Genomic DNA, 17,113 nt, shown 5'->3' on the forward strand with positions numbered 1-17,113 from the left:
AATCCTGAGCATGTTTAGGATAGGTCATGGGATGTAATAGTCTTTCTTTAAATGAAATTTTAGTTCCAATAGCTCATTTGTGTTTATTTCTCAAGTATGCTTCTGATCTTAATAATAAAAATAATACTCCCACCTCAAATGAGGAAAAAGATACCGACGAAACTCCACTTGATTCACAGTAATTGCTTGAACAAGAGGAGAAATGCCGTTCTCAGCCTCTCAAAGAGAAAATTGAAATGATAAACATTGGTACTAAAACTTTGATTCAGTGAATGCCTATTGGAAATACATTAGAGTGTGAGGAATTGATAAACCTATTCGAGGATAAGAAGATTGTCTATAAGCTCTACAACCGATACCAGGGGCAAGACATTGATAGAAGGTTGAAGAAAGAATGAAGAAAGTGAATGTCACATGCTATTCAAGGGGCATGGATTGGAAACAACTTCCATATCTACAGTCAATGGCCCTGGTCACTGGTTTCACGAGTGATAATGTAAAGCCATCAAATTCGATATTAAAAGTGCAAGAGCAATCATCTCAGAGCGATCATCAAATATCAAGAGTTACCGGTTCATAGATGATAGATGTCAAAGAACAAGTTTCGCTCCATCAAAGTCGAAAGTACATATCATAATCTTGAAAGAAGAAGATCCATTATCTCTTACCTGAAAATGCCGTCAAACTCTATGAAAAAAGGAAAAAGAAAGAAGAATAATAAAGCAAATTTATCAACCTAGATCAATTCCAAACCTAAACATTGGAAGGCCTTCTTTGGCCGAACAAATTCCAAATTCATGACCGAGTGTCAAAAAGAATACCCGTTTGCAAACCCCTTTGAGACTGAATAAAATTTCTTTGAAAACTCATGAAACTAAGGGCATTCGCCCTGAACTACGCGAGACATGATCCCTAAGCTGGAGTACGAAGGCGGCTTGGTTAAACCGAGTTCGGTCGATTAAAAAAAAAGAAATTCAATTGTTCCAAAAAAGAAAAAGAAAAAGGAAGTCAATTGAAAAAAAAAGACAAAAAAGAAACAAAAAAGAGAGAAAGAACAAAATGAAGAACAATTTACCTTCAAACTAGGGGCATTCACCCTGAACTACGCACGACCTGATTCCTACCCTAGGATACGTAGGCAACCTGTTCACAGTTTCGGTCGAAATCTTTGTTCAACTTTAAGCCATTCTTTGAAAAGCCCTATCCTACTCATAAAGTCCTTCAGATGTTCAAAATCAAAGCTCTAGGCCTTAAAAAATGAAAAAGAAAAAAGAACGGAGTTTGAAGATCTGCTAGACTGAAAATTTGAAAAGGCGGTCTAGCCAAAATTTAAGATCATTTTCCCGCTAAGTTGAAAACCCGAAAGGGCAGCTTAGGCAAAAGTCAAGGGGATAGCATGCTGGATCGAAAACCTAGAAAGGTGGTTCGGGTAAAATTTAAGGCTAACGCGATCCGCCAAGTTAAAAACTCTGAAGAGGTGACTTAGTCACGGTAAGAGAATCATTATAAGAAGGCTACAGCCGGTATCAAGATTGAAGATCAAAAAGAAGTTCAAGCGAGTTCAAGTGTCATCCTAGAAATTGGGGGCATTGAAACCAAGCAATCCTAGGAAGGGTAACCAAATCCTTGAGGCATTACTGTTTTAAGGAAGAAGTCCAGTGTTTATCAATGGAGAAACTACTTTTTGAAAGGCCAGACTTACCTATCAAAAATTAACTAAGTCAGAAGCATCGCTGTGTTTGTCAGTGTAGACAGTCAATTCCTATTCATTCTAAGTTCACTCTTTTAGAGTTTCTCAATCCTTTGAATAGTGTCATTTACCCAAATATCCTCTTTAAGAAGACTTAACCGCCGTCCTTATGTCCAAATGATGCAACTGTCTCGGTGAAAGAGGCCCGGTCTCGTCAGCTACTTACGATTATACCTGCGCTAAGATAATCTTAAAGGAAAGATCTGGAGAATTTAGTCAAAGAGCTTCATTTTAAAGAAGATCAGCTCAGAAGCATTCCGAAGTAAAAACATCGGGAAGTGCAGTTTCCATAAGATGACCATGCCCTAGAAAGGCACCTTAGGCTTGGAGGATTTCATATGTGATGATTGTTGGGTCAGTTTCTCAGAAAGATGAACCCTTAAAAATTTTAATTTCCTTCCTGGTAGTTGAATACTATCCTGGTCAAGAAATATTTCTCTAAACACCTGTCAAAGGAAAAATCCAACTTCCTAATTTTTAGTATCCAAGAGAGCCGTTATTCTAGATTACCAATCCCAGGTAGTTCGATCAAGATTTCAGTTATCAAAATCCCCAGAAGAAAAGACCAACAGTCTCTTTGCGAAAAATCTTGTTGAAACTTCCTGAAAGCGTTCCTAAACCATTCTCATTAGTCATGCTTATTCATTCCTAAGGTTTGTCGTCTCGTCATTCGTCAAAGTCTTAGTTTCCAATATCTTCATCGGGCACGATTTCTATTGTCCCCGATTTCATCATTCATTGATTTCAAGAAACTAAAGTTCATCCAATTCAACTTCACATCGAATTCAAGTTCATGAAAAATCTCCAAATTCTCAATCGTCAAAGTCATCAATTAATCAACAATTGATCAAGCAAGCAATCTGAATTTGATCTCCCGTCTCGCTTGCAACAAAGTTAAATCTCTCTGAGTCCGTATAAATACGGTATTTCATTCTCTCCGAGTCCATACAACTATTGTCCCTTATTCTCTTTGAGCATCATACAAATGTGATGTCTCATTTCCTTGGAATATGTATAAATACATTATTTCATTCTCTCCGAGTCCATACAACTATGGTCCCTTATTCTCTTTGAGCATCATACTGTGGGACCCGATCTCGAGAGAAGGTCGCGAGCGCGCTAGACGCCATACTCTCTCTTTGTCTCTTGTACCCACGCGATTGGCGTGTGATTTTTTTATTATTGATTACTCAACCAAGTCGGAAACAACCAAGCCATAGGGTGCAAACAAACGTGCAACCCAGTACCCACAAGGGCAGGGGTAAGCCGCCGAGCCTAGCAAGGTGTGACTTAATTCATCATTTTCGTGAACTTGGGATCATGAAAGGAATTCGAATTTCACACAAAGGAGAATGACAGAGTCGCCACCTAGATGAGGGATCTAGGACCCATAAATAACCAAAAATCTAGACTTGTTACCTAGTTACGAGAATGGAAGGTATGGTGAGTTACCACCACATGCACCATCCTTGCCCGATAATCCGATCTTCGATTCTAAAAGTTAACTCTCTTGAATTTCTTTTAAATGGCTCATTTAACTTCATTGAAGTGTGAACGACGTGACATGCGAATTTCTTTTAAATGGCTCATTTAACTTCATTGAAGTGTGAACGACGTGACATGCATCCTAAAATCTAATTTTAATGTAATTCTTAAATGTGTATCTTGATTTTCTTAATTTGTTTGAATTCAATCTAAGTGAAAGTTCTCTTAAAATTCTAATTTCAGGAAAAGTTCTAAGTGATTTAATTACTTTTAATTTAAGGATTAATATACAAAACCCCACCACGTGTGTGTGGAGCCGACTCATGATTGGTGTGCCATCAAGCATCCAAGCTGCCTACATACCCAGGCCTCACTGGGATCAGAGTCGACGTAGTTCGGTGGCCAAAACTAAGCTATATGCCTAATTCATCTAGAACACCAATCTAGACTGGACAGACTGTTTCAACAGTTTAAGAGAGATTATTTAGTTCAAGTTGACTAGATTTTATTATCCTAGAACTCCATCTAAGATGCTATATGGTCCTATCTAAGTGCAAGACATCACTTAGACTAATGCAGGTGAACCTACATCCTAGGTAACTAAGTTTGTCCTTGGAAAAAATTGGGTGACTAGTGTAACTAGATCTATGGCACGGTTGCTATCCATAACAAACGGCCGTGATGAGGCTAGACTCCTAACTTTAGGACTCCCTAAAACCTAGGACACAACGTGACGTAAGTATTCCTAAGGGGCCCAAAAAGGTTCCTACGATAGGAGACCGCAATCCAACGGCTCCTATGACTTTGATTAAGTTAATTCAATTTATTGAGATTGGTGATTTTTAGATTGACTGATTTTTTATTTTCAAAGATTTTCGATTCCTAAATATCGAAGGGATACCAAAGGTTCTATGGTTTGCCACTTTCCGCCTCGAATCGCAACCATGGATGGGAATCGTGCTCTCAACCCTTGTATAATTTAGCACGTAAGTTATAATATCTTATTGTCTGGCATGTTTCTCAGGATTTTCGTGGACAGTGAACCTCAGAGCCAATATCATACTATAATTTACACACTGCAATTATGCAGGATCGATCGCAATCAGTATACGATTATGGTTGCGATCTTTGCTAGTAAATTATCGCGCTATGGCGAATTTTCAAGGGGGATCTATGAATCCTAAGGCTTCTGTTTCAAAAAAGTTGGGGATTGAATTCATGATGGAGAGTTAGGGCTTTTTGAATATTTTTACTGATTTTTATGTTAATATGCTATTAAATTGTGATTTAATATCATTAAGACCAGATTGCTAGAATTACACAGTAACCCTAAGCAATCAAACTCTAAATTCATTGAAACTTTTCCAGTAACAAGGTATGAATGATTTTAGACTACGGGAAGAGTTCCATGAATTTTAAACAAGGTTTATTATCAATTTCTAAATTTCCAAAATTTAGTTCAGATTGGAAAGTAACAAATCAACTCATAGCATACGAATATCAAATCAAGTAAAACTTTTACAATATAGATATAATCATGGTGTTAGACTACTGTAAACATTTCAATGGTTTTTATTAGGATTTGATGTCAATTACAATTCTCACAAAATTCGGATAAAATCAATGAATTAATTAAAAGGTAGACTAAATGGTATCCTAAAATAATGTAAAAATTCCAATAGATATATAATAGATTATATGATTTTTTTTGCCAAAATGTAAAAATCCAAAAAATTAAAGCTCCTCTCTAAAATAGATTTTAAAGTAAAAGAGATCAATTTGTTTCCTAGGAATTAAAACCCACTTATTAAAATAAATTGTAAAACCTTATCAAATCTTTGCAAAATCAATTGAAACTTTTTCTCTAACATGCCAATAACCTAAGTTACTGGTTTCTTAAGAAAATTTTTGAAAATTTATTAATTTAACATGAAAAAAGAATTACGGCACGTAAAACGGGGAGGCGAGTGGAAAACAGTAAAGACCATATTTTTTTCAAACTATTTTTCAATGAAAAATTCAATTTATTACTAAGCTTTAATTCTGAAAAAATTCATCAATTTTTACAACCTTTTGATATTTATTAGAAATGGTTGAAATTTAAAATAATTAATAATCAGACTAAAAAAATCAAAAAATTCTGAAAATTTTAGGGTGATCTGGAAATCCAAAATTCGGTTCGGAAACAAAATTGCATGAATTTTGGACTTGATTTGACACGTTTTTTATTTTATTCTTCAAGAAATAACCCTTTGTTGGGTTAACTTTCGAAAAATAGAACGGAAACCGAGGCGGTCAAACAATGGTCAAAGATCATGATTTCCAGTAGCTTTAGAATTTTTAAAACTTAAAAAAAATTGTTTTTTGAAAAGATCATTTTTTCAAACACTTGCTTTGAAAATTCCATTTAAATCCATATTGAAAAGAAAAAAAAGAAATTCAAGATTTATGTAAAGGAAAATTAATTTTTGAGCGAAATTTTAGATTTTAAAAGCATATAATCTATGTTATAAGATACTTGAATTTTAAAAGAAAACTCATAGATTTGATGTTTCAAAAAAATAAAACCCTAACATGCTTTTCTAATTTGCAAAGAAGTAAAATTCTTACCGTCAATCGCGATCCGTGTCTCTTGGGTTGGTAATCCGAGATATTCACTTTGTCCAACCCTTTGGTATAATGAAGAAGACCCAAAGAACACCCCAAAGATCCTTGATGTGTGATTTGTTGAAAAATAAAATGGAATTCAAGAATCCCTATTGTGAAGAACCCTTGAGAGAGAGATAAACACACTTCAAAAGAGAGGAGGTTTTTTTCTCTTTTTTTTCTTGGGAGGAGAGAGAAAAATGACGAATTTGGATTATTTTGGACCCCCTTTGTGATGTGTGCTTTGATTTTTATACAAAGAAAACTAAAGTTAAGAGAGAAATAGTAGTTTCCAATGTGAGAGCTCCCATCTTTGGCTTGTTTCCAATTTTCCCCTCTTGCTTTCTTTCTTTCTTGTTTCCAAATTGGATTTGATTCCAATCTTAATTTCTTGTCAAACAAGACATGCTATTCCCATTCCACAATGCTTCTTTGGAAAACTCCTTTTAAGCAACCATTCCTCTTTTCTTTCTTTCCTTCTTTTCTTTTTATTCTTTTTATTTTTCTTTTTATTCCCATTCATGAAATGATCTAAGATTCCTTAGATACACCCTAGAGGTCAAATGAAACATATTGGAAATGACCAGATTACCCCCGAAGTACAGAATTTGGTGAAACTAGGAAAAACCCTGAGAAATTATAAAATAGCAGGTTTTTTTACTTGCTTGAAAAATTGATTTTACATCTTCCGGAGGCCAAGAGACCTTTAGGATCGCGGATCAACTTCAAAACTCCTATAACGAGATAAAATCTACCCTAAAATGCATGGATACCTACTCTAATGCGGAAGACGGACTTAAGACTCAATGACACTACCAAATCTTTTGATTTTTAAAGTGAAGCAAAATAGGGGTGTCTACAGATGCCCCTCTTTGGTAGAGACGATGTAGTCATCGAATACCAAAACAGAAGTGACAGAACCATTTTGCGTAGCTTTAATCAACACAGATATTTGCTACGCACAATGCAAACAGCTCATAAATGCAAGACCCTAGATGAAGTCCTAGAATTAGAATCAAGATCATTTATTCTTACCACCATGAGCTGGTAGTTCAGAATAATGGATAAATGGATTCAATCCAAGAGCGAAGATCGCGCAGCTTAGAACAAAAGATAATTATGAGGCAGCGCCGTTTTGAACGGGCAATGAGGAAATGAGAGATTATTTTCGAATGGATACTGCTTTCAAACAGGCTAAACAGAAATGAGGCACTGTAATTGTACAGGCCAAATAAAAATAAGAGATAGATCATTTTCGAATGGACTCACAGAGATTGAAATGCCGTATTTATACAGATTTCAAGAAAATAAGACATCATATTTATATGAATCCCAAAAATGAACAAGAGACCATTTTTAAATGGACTCAGATATGATGAAATACCGTATTTTTACTGATTCCAAGAAACTGAGGCATCATATTTGTATGATGTTCAAAGAGAATTAAGAGATCATTTTTGAATAAACTCAGATAAGATGAAATACCGTATTTTTACAGATTCTAAGGAAATGAGACATCATATTTGTATGATGTTCAAAGAGATTTAAGAGACCATTTTTTAATTGACTCAGATAAAATGAAATACCGTATTTTTACGGATTCTAAGGAAATGAGACATTATATTTGTACGATGTTCAAAGAGATTTAAGAGACCATTTTTGAATGGACTCAGATAAAATGAAATACCGTATTTTTACGAATTCCAACAAAATGAGACATCATTTTTGTATGATGTTCAAAGAGAATTAAGAGACCATTTTTTAATGGACTCAAAGAGAATGAAATACCGTATTTTTACAGATTCTAAGGAAATGAGACATCATATTTGTATGCTGTTCAAAGAGAATTAAGAGATTATTTTTTGAATGGATTTAGAAATAATAAAACACCGTATTTTTACGGATTCCAAGGAAAAGAGACATCATATTTGTATGATGTTCAAAGAGAATTAAGAGACCATTTTTTAATGGACTCAGAGAGAATGAAATACCGTATTTTTACGTATATCAAGGAAATGAGACATCACATTTGTATGATGCTCAAAGAGAATAAGAGACCATTTTTTAATGGACTCAGAGATAATGAAATACCGTATTTATACGGAGTCTAAGGAAATGAGACATCATATTTGTATGATGCTCAAAGAGAATAAGAGACAATTTTCGAATGGACTCAGAGAAGATGAAATACCGTATTTATACGGATTCCATGGAAATGAGACATCATATTTGTATGGTGCTCAAAGAGAATAAGAGACCATTTTCGAATGGACTCAGAGAAAATGAAACACCGTATTTATACGAATTCTAAGAGACCATTTTCGAATGGACTCAGAGAAAATAAAACACCGTATTTATACTGATTCCAAGGAAATGAGACATCATATTTGTATGATGCTCAAAGAGAATAAGAGACCATTTTGGAATGGACTTAAAAAAAATGGAACACCGTATTTATACGGATTTAAAGGAAATGAGACATCATATTTGTATGATGCTCAAACAGAATGAGAGACCATTTTTTAATGGACTCAAAGAAAATGAAACACCGTATTTATACGGATTCCAAGGAAATGAGACATCATATTTGTATGATGCTCAAAGAGAATAAGAGACCATTTTCGAATGGACTCAGAGAAAATGAAACACCGTATTTATACGCATTCCAAGGAAATGAGAATCATATTTGTATGATGCTCAAAGAGAATAAGAGACCATTTTCGAATGGTCTCAGAGAAAAAGAAACACCGTATTTATACGGATTCCAAGGAAATGAGACATCATATTTGTATGATGCTCAAAGAGAATAAGAGACCATTTTCGAATAGACTCAGAGAAAATGAAACATCGTTCACAAACGGGCTGGTAGACAATAAGAGACCATTCCCAAATGGACTTGAAAAATGAGACACCGTTCCCGAACGGGCTCAAAGATATGAGACCATTCCCAAATGGATTCGAAAAATGAGACACCGTTCCCGAACGGGCTCGAAGATAAGAGACCATTCCCAAATGGATTCAAAAAAATGAGACACCGTTCCCAAACGGGTTCGAAGAAGATAAGAGACCATTCCCAAATGGACTCAGAAAATGAGACAGCGTTCCAAAACGGGCTCAAAGAAACGAGATAGCTTCGATTGATGAATTCATCAACGACGAATTTAGAGATTTTTCATGAATTTGAATTTGACGTAAGATTGGATTTGATGAATTTTAGATTTTTTGAAATCAATGAAATCAGGGATAATAGAGATCGTGATCGTGCTCAATAAAGATATTGGAAATTAAGACTTTGACGAATGACGAGACGACAAACCTTAGGAATGATGCAACATGATTAACGAGAATGGTTTAGGAATGCTATCAGGAAGCTTCAACAATATTTTTTTTCGCAAAGAGATTGTCTGTCTTTTCTGCTAGGGATTTTGATAACTGAAACCTTGATCTAAATACCTGGAATTGGTAACCTAGAATAGTAGCTCTCTTGAATACAGAAATTGGAAAGCGGGATTTTTCCCTTGACAGGTGTTTGGATAAACATTTCTTGACCAGGATAGTATTCAACTGACTGGAAGAAAATTATGAATTTCAATAGTTCATCTTTCTGAGAAACTGGCCCAACCTTCATCACATCCAAAGCTCTCTCAAGCTTCGTGTACCCTTCTGGGGCATGGTCTTCTTATGGAAACTGCACTTCCCGATATTCCCACTTCGGAATGCTTCTGAGCTGATCTTCTTTAAAATGAAGCTCTTTGGCTAGATTCTCCAGATCTTTCCTTCAGGATGAACTTGGTGCAGGTACACTCGCAGGGAGCTGACGACCTCCGGCCTCTTTCATCGAGATAATTGCATCATTTGGACACAAGGACGAGGTTGACTCTTCTTAAGAGATTTGGTAAAGGACATTATTCAAAGGATTGAGGAACTCTAAAAGAGTAAACTTAGAATGACAAAGATTAACTAACTACACTGACAGACATAGTGATGCTTCTGACTTAGTTAACGTTTTGCTTGGTAAGTCTTAGTTTTTCAAAGAGTAGTTTCTCAATTGGTAAACACTGGACTTCTTCCTTAAAACAGTGATACCTCAAGGATTTAATTCCTTGGTTTCAACGCACCCAGTTTCTAGTATGACATTTGAGCTTGGTTGAACTTCCTTTCGATCTTTAGTCTTGATACCGCCTGTAGCCTTCTTGTAATGATTCTTTTCTGTGACCAAGTCACCTCTTCAGGGTTTTTAACTTAGTGGACCGTGTTAACTTTAACTTTTGCCTGAATCGCCCTTTCGGGTTTTCAACTCAGCAGGCTATCCCTTTAGCTTTTGCCTAAGCCACTGCTTCGGGTTTTCAACTTAGCAGGGGAATGATCTTAAATTTTGCCTAGACCGCCCTTTCAGGTTTTCAGTCTAGCAGATCTTTAAACTCCATTCTTTTCTTTTTTTCATTTTTTAAGCCTAGATCTTTGATTCTGAACATCTGAAGGATTTTATAGGTAGGATAGGGCTTTTCAAAGAATGGCTTAAGGTTTTGCAAAGATTCGATCGAACCTGTGAACAAGTTGCCTACGTATCCCAGGGTAGGAATCATGTCATGCGTAGTTCAGGGCGAATGCCCCTAGTTTGAAGGTAAATTGTTTGAAAGGTAATTGATCTTTCTTTTTTTTCTTTCTTTTTTGGAATGATTGATTTTTTTTTTCTTTTGGAACAATTGAACTTTTTTTGTCTGACTGATTGACTTTTTTTTCTTATTCTTTTTGGAACGATTGAACTTTTTCTTTTGAAATGACCGAACTCGGTTTGACCAAGCGCCTACGTACCCCAGCATAGGGATCAGGTCTCGCGTAGTTCAGGGCAAATGCCCATAGTTTCATGGGTTTTTAAGGAAATTTCATTCAGGCTCAAAGAGTTTGCAAACCGGTATTCTTTTGATACTGAGTTATGATTTTGGGATTTATTCGGCCAAAGAAGACCTTCCAATGTTCAGATTTGGAATTGATCTAGGTTAATAAATTTGCTTTATTATTATTCTTTTTTTTCTTTTCACAGAGTTTGACGGCATTTCCAGGTAAGAGATAATTGATCTTCTTCTTTTAAGATTCTGATATGTACTTTGACTTTGAGAGTGTATACTGATTTTTGGACATCCTTTCATCCTTGAATCGGTGACTCTTGATATTTTGATGATCGCTCCCAAATGATTGCTCTTGCACTTTTCATATTGAATTCGACGGCTTTACATTATCACTGGTGAAACCAGTGACCAGGGCTATTGACTGGAGATATGGAAGTTATTTTCAATCCATGCCCCTTGTATAGCATGTGACATTTACTTCCTTCATTCTTTCTTGAACATTCTTTTTAGGTCTTTCTCCTGGCATTAATGGTAGTGCTTACTTTACCATCTCTTTATCCTCGAAATGGGTTATCAATTCCGCACATTCTAATGTATTTCCAATAAGCATTCACTGAATCAAAGTTTCAGTGCCAATGTTTATCATTTCAATTTTCTCTTTCAGAGGCTGAGATCGGCATTTCTCCACTTGTTCAAGCAATTGCTGTGAATCAAGTGGAGTTTCGTCGATCTCTTCGTCATTTGAGGGAGTCTTATTATTAATATTAAGATCAGAAGCACACTTGAGAAATAAACACAAAGAGCTATTGGGACTGAAATTTTATTTAAAGAAAGGCTATTACATCCCATGACCTATCCTGAACATGCTCAGGATTCACAACTCTCAAAAATAAGAAGAAAAGCAGAAGATAAGTGGCCTGGACTAGGCATTGACCTTGAACTGTAGAACTGTAAGACTTGACTCAATAACTAGACTGACCATAATGACTCAACTCAATAAAAAAGTGAAGGACTAAAACTGTAACTGCTGCAACTGTCTGGCTTTGGAGGCCCGACGAAAGCCGGTTCATGTCTAGTATTCTCAATTTCGGATTCTTCTTCACTGCACCTGGACCGGTGCTTCTCAAGTATAGGGCATTCTAAGTATTGAGATTGGCAGGCGACATGACAAGGTTCTATATGGGATTATCAACAATATTCAGCATTTGTTGGCATGCCAGCCTGCGTTCATCAACCAATTTATGGATTACATGCCTCAAAGTTATGCACTGATCAGTGCTATGCCTCCGTCCTCGATGAAAATCACAGTGATCCTGCGCCCTCCATGTCTTGGGGAGTGGATTAGGAGGAGGTGTAATGGGAGGTAAATAAATATTGCTTGAAGCCAATTCTCGTTGTAATATGATAGACGGTGGAAACGGAAGATGGGTAAATTTCTTATTGAGCTCTTGCTTAGTAGGTGTATCTCCTGACTGATCGTATTTGAATACTTTAAATTTGCCCTTATTATAAGCCCCATGTGTTGTGGCTTCTTTGATTTCCTGGCCTGTGGAGACCGGGCTCAATATATTCTGACCTATCATTGTACATTGCTGGTCGTGATTATCATAAGACTTTCTCTTCATTTGCTCAAACCATGGTTTCCAGTCATCAGGAAAGGATAAAGTTCCGCCGCATGACAAAAGATTTTGAGGGTCCAGGATTTCCATGTCTATAAGGTCTTGAATATCATATTTCAAACTAAGGCATTTATCAGTAACATGACCATGACGTAAATGGTAATCAGAAAATTCTTTCATTTGGAAGGCCTTGGGAAGAGGATTAGGAATAGGCTCTGGTCTCAATAGTGTTATCATTCTTTCCTTGAGCAACCATTTCAAAGCATCAGGTCACGAGATTGGCAAGTCAGTGAATTCTCTTTTTGGAATCTCAGATAGTGGCTCTTGGTCATATTCAAGAATCAAGGGCCAACAGAATCCTGATGGTGCCGAGAGACGGAGTTCCTAGTAACAACATCCTGGACTTTGATATTTTTGTCAGCGAAATGTTCAGAACTTTGGGACTGACAATACCAGGTTTGCACTTGTTGCTTCATCTGATGAACTTCTTCTGTTAGCCCAGCCATTTGTCTAGAGAGATTCACAAATAGTTCTTCGGAACCCATAACCATGGAGAAGCTAGGACCTTTTTCCTTAGAAACTATAGTGGTAGGACTAAATTTCTCAGTCAGTTGAGCTTTGATGAATTGATTTTCTTCCTTCAATTCCTTCATCTGTTGGACGGCTGGGTCAAGGCTTCCATGATGTAAGATTTTTCATAGAGTTTGCCATGAGTATGGAAGGAGATGATTAGAGACGCTTCCAAAGAAAATGGGGAATTAGCTTCCTCACTGACCGCGAATAGATTCAAACCCAAGAAGCTTTCCTGGATTTTCAGTTGTGAACAATTCTGACATTGAAATAATAAGAACGGTATATGAGCTTGACATTCAAGGAGTGTTCCTTCTCAATGACTGAAAAAATATTACACGTTAAGCAAGTAATTGGGACAATAGAATGAATCCTAAAGGATCAAGACATGACAATGATGACAGAATCGTATAGGAAAATGCCCCTAGTTCAAGGATCATGAAAGTGAACTTTGAAGGGCTTAGCAAAATAATCTCGAAAAAGGTAGCCCCTAGAGGAAGAAGAGACCAAGGGTACAAGTATGATTAGATCATCAAGATTGCACAATCAAATGATTGAGACACAATTCTTGCCAATTGAGAAAGGGAATGATCGACACATGATCAAAAGATTAGATGAGATCGCACGAGATTGCTTTCAATAGGTAGATCAAGAAGAGACTAATCCTATGAGATCTTTGAAAAGATGGAATTTATATCCTAATCCCAAAGGAAAAGCTTTTAATCTTCTTACATTTTAACAAGTGTTACCTGAAGGCATCAAACCCTAATCCTAATCTAGCAGAGTGGAGAGAGTATCTCGACTCATGACTTTGTTTCTGTACCTAAGGACCGATCGTAGCCATTAGAAGATGGACTACAGCCTAATCTAAACACAGATGGGTATGTTATCCTAATCTAGGTTCACACAAGTGGTGCACGCGTGTTCGAACTATATGCATGTGTGGGGTAATCTAGGGATAAGGCCAAGAGCTCCCATAGCGTGAATTCGTGCTCAATATACTGTACCAGTGTTCGGCGTATCAGTACGTGAACAAGAGATCCGTTTACGTACCATAAAGGTACTAGGCTAAAAGTGTAATGCTTCTCTAGCACAGAGGCACCAGGTGATGAAATCTCAGTCAACCTTACTGGGTAACAATCCGGGTTCTTAAAATAGGACGTGTGTGCATGTGAGATGCAAGGGTTTAGATGCAAGTGATGTAAGCGTGGGCAATAAGTTCTCGCGATTCTATAATGCCTTCAGGTTTTGATAGATTAAGTTTGAGTATGATGTGAGGAGAAAATAACACATACAAACTAATCTAGCAAGTATATAAGATATTAGAGTTTTTATGAGACAGTTAAAATAAATTCAAACGAATTATCCTTTGAAATTTTAATGAAGTTAGGTGGTCCCCAGCATAGTCGCCAAACTGTGGGACCCGATCCCGAGAGAGGGTTTCAAGCGCGCGAGACGCCATAATCTCTGTTGGTCTCTCGTACCTACACGATTGGCGTGGGCTTTTTTTATTATTGATTACCCAACCAAGCCATAGCGTGCAAACAAACGTGCAACCCAATACCCACAAGGGCAGGGGTAAGCCACCGAGCCTAGCAAGGTGTGATTTAATTCATCCTTTCCGTGAACTTGGGATCACTAAAGGAATTCGAATTTCATACAAAGGAGAATGACAGAGTCGCCACCTAGATGAGGGATTTAGGACCCATAAATAATCAGAAATCTAGACTCGTTACCTGGTTACAAGAATGGAAGGTATGGGGAGTTACCACCACATGCACCATCCTCGCCTAATAATCCGGTCTTCGATTCCAAAAGTTAACTCTCTTGAATTTCTTTTAAATGGCTCATTTAACTCCATTGAAGTGTGAACGACGTGACATGCATCCTAAAATCTAATTTTAATGTAATTCCTAAATGTGTATCTTGATTTTCTTAATTTGTTTGAATTCAATCTAAGTGAAAGTTCTAAGTGATTTAATTACTTTTAATTTAAGGATTAATATACAAAACCCCACCACTTATGTGTGGAGCCGACTCATGATTGGTATGCCATCAAGCATCCAAGCTGCCTACGTACCCAGGCCTCACTAGGCTCAGAGTCGACATAGTTCGGGGGCCTAAACTAAGCTATATGCCTAATACATCTAGAACACCGATCTAGGCTGGACAGACTGTTTCAACAGTTTAAGAGAGATTATTTAGTTCAAGTTGACTAGATTTTATTATCCTAGGACTCTATCTAAGATGCTATATGGTCCTATCTAAGTGCAAGACATCCCTTAGACTAATGCAGGTGAACCTACATCCTAGGTAACTAGGTTTGTCCTAGGAAAAATTGGGTGACTAGTGTAACTAGATCTATGGCACGGTTGCAATCCATAGCAAACGGCCGTGATGAGGCTAGACTCCTAACTTTAAGACTCCCTAAAACCTAGGACACAACGTGACGTAAGTATTCCTAAGGGGCCCAAAAAGGTTCATACGATAGGAGACCGCAATCCAACGGCTCCTATGACTTTGATTAAGTTAATTCAATTTATTGAGATTGGTGATTTTTAGATTGACTGATTTTTATTTTCAAGGATTTTCGATTCCAAAATATCTAAGAGATACCAAAGGTTCTATGGTTTTCCAGTTTCGACCTCGAATCGCAACCATGGATGGGAATCGTGCTCTCAACCCTTGTATAATTTAGCACGTAAGTTATAGTATCTTATTGCCTGGCATGTTTCTGAGGATTTCCGTGGACAGTGAACCTCGGAGCCAATATCATACTATAACTTACACACTGGAATTATGCAGGATCGATCGCAATCAGTATAAGATTATGGTTGCGATCTCGGCTAGTAAATTATCACGCTATGGCGAATTTTCAAGGGGGATCTATGAATCCTAAGGCTTCTGCTTAAAAAATGTTAGGGATTGAATTCATAATGGAAACTTAGGGCTTTTTGAATATTTTTACTGATTTTTGTGTTAATATGCTATTAAAAACGCTCCCCATGAAAAAAAAGACCTCCCCTTTAAGGGCAGGCGGGACCCATTAACCCCGAACTGATCACTCGAGGGGAAGATAGTCCTTCCATAAAGAAGACGCCCTATGGGGTGCAGTAGGAGTACCCTCACCAGCAAAGATCACAACTCAAATAGCCCGAAGAGCAATACCGAAAGCTCAAAGAGCTCGCGGCACAACATGTATAAAGGAAAGAAAAATAGTTCAAATGTTATTACAGACCAAACACGTCAATAACGCCAAAAAAAGAGAGCAAACTTCCCGAGGCATCCGAACATTACTGAGCCCCTTCAAAAGTCTCGGCAACTACAGGATCTGCCAAGGCAGCCACCTCCTCCTCAGCCGACCCCGGCACTTCCGCCGGTACCGTCGAAAGACCCTCCGGAGCACCTCCCTCAGCCTCATGCATCAGCTTGTCAAGGGGGAAGGAAGGATCGACCTCACGGACGCACCGCCGGCATTCAGCAAACGCATCTATCTCAACGTCCACGCTGAACGCGGCCTTGAAAAACTCCTCAGAATCGCGCCATTCCTCCCGCGCCTTCGCCAGTTCCCTGACATGCGTTCGTCGAGCCACTGCCAATTTGTCCGCCGCACGGCTCCTCCCTTCCATGGTTTTCCGGAGGTCTTCCCGAAGTCGAGCGACAGTATCATCAAAGGTCGCCTTCTCTGCGCGGGCTTTGTCCAAGTCCTCGCTCAACTGCCCGACTCGCTCCTCAAAAGCACCTATCTCAGCCTCATCCTCGAGCAGGCACTGCACCATCCTCCTGGCATAGCTTTGGGACTACAAAAGCAAGCCATCAGAAAATTTTCAACGCGCAATCTCAAAAACAACAAAAGAGAGGAAAATACAATCAGAAAAATCGGCCACCCGGTACTTACGCAAGATGTTGATTGAAAATACTGAGCCCCCAGGGCCCTACGATCAAAGCCCTCCAACTCAGCCTCGTCGCCAGGAAGAGCGGTGGTCACTCCTAGCTCCACCCCAACCCGGGGATTCGCGAGAACGCTATCCTCAACGCCAATCTTCCAGTCAGGTTTAAACAGCTCCCCTCGCACCTGGAAGCTCTGCGGCGGAAGCTCCACCCGCTCCAAAAGAAGCTTGGTCATAACCGCACCTTCCATCCGACTTGGCGCGTCCTCCAAAAAGGCAGGAGGATGCGCCTCCCGACCAGCT

The sequence above is a fragment of the Tasmannia lanceolata genome, unplaced genomic scaffold, assembly GCF_043159265.1.
Source record: "Tasmannia lanceolata isolate RefF3 unplaced genomic scaffold, GAP_Taslan_0.1 ptg000011l, whole genome shotgun sequence".
Taxonomy (NCBI): Eukaryota; Viridiplantae; Streptophyta; class Magnoliopsida; order Canellales; family Winteraceae; genus Tasmannia; species Tasmannia lanceolata.